Source organism: Sprattus sprattus (assembly GCF_963457725.1).
Source record: "Sprattus sprattus genome assembly, chromosome: 16".
NCBI classification, from domain to species: domain Eukaryota; kingdom Metazoa; phylum Chordata; class Actinopteri; order Clupeiformes; family Clupeidae; genus Sprattus; species Sprattus sprattus.
The window spans coordinates 30,652,809-30,657,808 of record NC_137914.1 but is presented as its reverse complement, the minus strand read 5'-3'; the positions used below and the strand labels follow the sequence as shown (position 1 = coordinate 30,657,808).

The 5,000-nt window shown below is 40.0% G+C and overlaps 1 protein-coding gene across 1 annotated transcript in view; it reads left to right on the top strand.

Annotated features, from left to right (window-relative positions):
* The window catches only part of rasal1 (RAS protein activator like 1), a gene marked incomplete at both ends in the record, with an annotated part of 50,140 nt that overhangs the window by 38,815 nt on the left and 6,325 nt on the right, over window positions 1-5,000 (top strand). The gene's annotated exons all lie outside the window — the stretch shown is intronic.

Genomic DNA, 5,000 nt, shown 5'->3' with positions numbered 1-5,000 from the left:
CGTTTTCACTTTTGTTTCCTTTTTATTTTCAGTTAAACAGTAGCTCGCTATTTTTTCTTGCCATTAACCTTTAGGTAAAAAACCTTTAAGGACAAACAGAAACATAGAAAACACACATAAATATCAGCAATACACACAACAGTAAACCGACACCAACATGTGCAAAATGATTGATTTGTTCAAATATAAATTCTTGTACAAAATATACTGGAATTGTAAAAGTCTAATTTTAACCAACTTAAAAAATGTACACAAAACAACGCAGAAATTGGTACAAGCAAACTGCAGCAATTACGTTTCTTAACTGTTTAACCTTCAATAGTAAAGTACTAAATGCATAAACCATCACTTATACAAAAATGGCTACTGCAGCCTCACCATCACCTTATCCCTAACAGGTGACACAACTTAATCTCTAACAGGTTTCTAACTTAATTTACAGTTCACGGTAGGCAGACAACATTAGCATCCCCACTTGCAACGAATGCTGCGGTTCAAAGCTATTAATAGCACAATCAACGTTACCGGAGCAGCGGCAGACTTTGATGGAAAAGATCGGAAGTAGGCTACATTCTCTTACCGGCTGCCTCTCCAGATTTCAAAGATGTTCAGTAGTACAAGAGTTTTTATTACATGCATTTGCTGTGGTTTTCTAACAGCTCTCTCGTGCCTCCTTGAAGCTCAGTTAAAACACCTGCTGCTCGTGTCTGCGTCGCGTGTATGACGTAGCGTCTTGATGCGTTGGTTATAACTTTGCGTCAACCAGTAGTTGAGCTGGTGAGTCCTTCCGCTCCCAATTTAAAATGAAATTACTATTTTTTTCCGTTAATTTCTTTTTATTTTCAGTGTATTTTCTTAAACCCCAAAGTAAAAATAAAACCACAGTTTGACTCGACACACACACACACACACACACACACACACACACACACACACACACACACACACACACACACACACACACATAATAAATACATGTGAACTCTACACACATACAAAATGTGCGGATATCACACACACACACACAGACACACACACACACAGACACGCACACACACAAACACACACACACACACACACACACACACACTCGGATTCCTATAGAGACTGTAATTAACCTCAGACACATCATCTCATATTTCCCCTCCGCCTCTCTGCTTTTCATCTCTCCCTCCGTATTCTTCTTTTTCATTTGCCTTTCAATATATCTACCCTTTTTTCTTGATATGATTAATTATTTCTGTCTTGCTCTGTCACCCTCATTGACATTCAAAATGGGCCCAATTCGTTTCTCCCATCTTCACCAAATACGTCATCCCTCTCCATTCTTCTCTTTCTCAATGCTCCCTCTCTCCCTCTCCCTCTCTTTCTTTCTCTCTTCCTCCCTCTCTCCTTTAATCACTCTTGGGGGCTCATTAGCATAGGGTCTGTACAGGAAGCTCATTAGCCCTGCAGAGATCATGTGATAATCAACACATCAAGGAGACAAGGAGAGAGGAAGAGAGAGAGAGAAGGAAAGAGAGATAGAGGGAGGAAGGGTGAGAGAGGGAGAGAGAGAATTCAGTATACAGGAGAAAAACATAAAAAGAGCGCAAGAGCAAGATTGATTTAGGAAGAAGAAGTGTGTGTGTGTGTGTTTTTGTGTGTGTGTGTGTATGTGTGTGTGTGTAAGAGAGAGGGTGTGTGTATGTGTATGTGTGTGTGTGTGTGCGTGTTTGTATGTGTGTGTAAGAGAGGGGGTGTGTGTGTGTGTGCAAGAGAGAGGGTGTGTGTGTGTGTGTGTGTGTGTGTGTGTGTGTGTGAAAGAGTTTGTAAGAGAGAGAGAGAGAGATTAGGCTGAGCTCCAGAGGCTGTTGTGCGGACGTGTCTTTGAGGTGCACTTTCAATTTTGTGGGTCTGAATAAATACCTGCTTAAATCAGAGCCTGGAACACTCACCACCCAGACAATTCCCTCTTACCATCTCTCTCTCACTCTCTCTCCCACCTTCTCACTCTCTCTTTCTCTCCCTTGATTTCCCTCTAACCATCTTTTACCCTCTTTCTCCCTCCCTATTTCTCTCTCTCCCCTTCCCTCTTTGTCTCCCTCCCTCTCTACCTCCCTTTCCCTCTTTCTATCTCCCTCTCCCTCATTTTCTGTCTCTCTCTCTCTCTCTCAATTCAAATTCAAATTCAAATTCAAAAGAAGCTTTATTGGCATGACCATAGGGTTCTACAGTATTGCCAAAGCATTTGGTTTGGATATATAAAAGTGATTACATAAACAATACATATATAAGTGATTACATAGACAATACAATTCATATATCTACACTACCTTTCAAAAGTTTGGGGTCACCAGTGGTGGGTAGAGTACTGAAAATTGGTACTTAAGTAAAAGTACAATTACCTCCTTCAAAATCGACTTGAGTAAAAGTAAATATTCCAATTGGAAAACTTACTCGAGTAAGAGTAAAAAAGTGCTCTGTTTAAAAGTTACTCAAATTACAAGTTACTTTTTTGTGTTGGAGTGTTTGGATCAATGAAAAACATGTAAGTCAGAAAGAAATGCACTCTTGACACATTTCTTCACAAGTTGCTTAATTGTATCATGTATGGTTTTTTTTTTCATTACACATCTCATAGATCTCATAGAAAATAACAGTAGGTCATTAAAAATATTGACCATGTAGGAGATCTCATTCTTTCTCATGGAGAGAAATGCCCTCTCTCTCTCTCTTTCTGACTGCAAAAGCATTGTTATTTACAAGATCATCCCGGTTAGAGAAAAAAGATGCCATGAATCACCTGCCATTTTACAAATTTTTGACTTGCTAGCAATTCTGACAGTATAACTTAGCTGCCTTTTGCAAGCTAGCCAAGTAAATAAACATGATGCTGACGGTGAGTTGCAAAAAATATTATTACATTGGAGTGGGGGCTGCCCCAGGACTGTCAGGAGGACCAGTAGTAACGCTAGCTTCGTCCATCTTCTCATCCATATTGGCGGCGATTAAAGTTATAGTCGTAACGGTCGACCTGAAGTTGTCTCCTGCGCGGCTATGAAATGACAACAATGTTGCAACCTGTGGAGGGCGCGTCGATAACGCATAGCTAACTGACCTCTCCGTTTTTACCCTCTGGTTGCCGTGTATGCTTGTATTCCAGTAAACAAAGATATGTGTACTTTTATCACAATAGGCTACTCATTTTAATGAAAGCACAATGGAAATGTAACTGAGTAAAGAGTAGAATTCTAGTTCAAATATTTACTCGAGTAAGAGTAAAAGTGCAGACTTTATAAAGGAACGCAAAAAGTTCTTGTTACCCGAAAAATGTACTTTTTTACTCATTTGCGTTCCTTGTAACTCGTTACTACCCACCACTGGGGGTCACCTAGACAATTTCATGTTTTCCATGAAAAATCACACTTGTATTTATCAAATGAGTTGCAAAATGAATAGAAAATAAAGTAAAGACATTGACAAGGTTGGAAAAAATAATTTTTATTTGAAATATTAATTTTGTTCTTCAAACTTTGCTTTCGTCAAAAAAGGGTCCATTTGCAGCAATTACAGCATTGGAGACATTTGGCATTCTAGCTGTTAATTTGTTGAGGTAATCTGTAGAAATTTCACCTCACGCTTCCTGAAGCACCTCCCACAAGTTGGATTGGCTTGATGATCACTTCTTGCGTACCATACAGCCAAGCTGCTCCCACAACAGCTCAATGGGGTGGAGATCTGGTGACTGTGCTGGCCACTCCATTACAGACAGCATACGAGCTGCCTGCTTCTTCCCTATATAGTTCTTGCGTTATTTTGAGATCCGCTTTGGGTCATTGTCCTGTTGTAGGAGGAAATTGGCTCCAATCAAGCGTTCTACACAGGGTATGGCATGGCGTTGCAAAATGGAGTGATAGCCTTCCCTATTTAAAATCCCTTTTACCTTGTACAAATCTCTCACTTTACCAGCACCAAAGCAGCCCCAGACCATCACAATGCCTCCACCATGCTTGACAGATGGCTCCAGGCACTCTTCCAGCATCTTTCACCTGTTCTGCGTCTCCCAAATGTTCTTCTGTATGATCCAAACACCTCAAACTTAAAATTCGTCCAGAACACTTTTTTCCAATCTTCCTCTGTCCAATGTCTGTGTTCTTCTGCCCATATCAATCTTTTCTTTTTATTGGCCAGTTTTAGATATAGCTTTTTCTTTGCCACTCTGCCTATAAGGCCAGCATCCCAGAGTCGCCTCTTCACTGTAGAAGGTGACACTGGCGTTTTGCGGTTACCATTTAAAAAGCTGCCAGTTGAGGACCTGTGAGGCGTCTATTTCTTAAACTAGACACTCTAATATACTTGTCTTCTTGCTGAGTTGTGCACCTGGGCCTCCCACTTCTCTTTCTTCTCTGAAGGGAGTAGTACACACCGTTGTAGGAAAAGTTCAGTTTCTTCGCTTTTTCTCGCATGGAGTAGTCTTAATTTCTAAGAACAAGAATAGACTGGCGAGTTTCACATGAAAGTTATCTTTTTCGAACCATTTTGAGAGTATAACCGAACCCACAAATGTGATGCTCCAGATACTCAACTAGCTCAAATGAAGGCCAGTTTTATAGCTTCCAGCAAAACCGTTTTCAGCTGTGCTAACATAATTGCACAAGGGTTTTCAAGGGTTTTCTAGTCATCCATGAGTCTTCTAAGGCGATTAGCAAACACAATGTACCATTAGAACACTGGAGTGATAGTTGCTGGAAATGGGCCTCTATAGGCTACACCTATGTAGACATTTCATTAAAAACCAGATATTTCCACCTAGAATAGTAATTTACCACATTAACAATGTATAGAGTGTATTTCTGATTAATTTAATGTCACCTTCTTTGAAAAAAACAGTGCTTTTCTTTGAAAAATAAGGACATTTCTAAGTGACCCCAAACTTTTGAACGGTAGTGTATATACAGGGTACATCAGAAGGGGAAAGGGAGAAGTGGGAACAATAATACATATTAATTATCATCAGG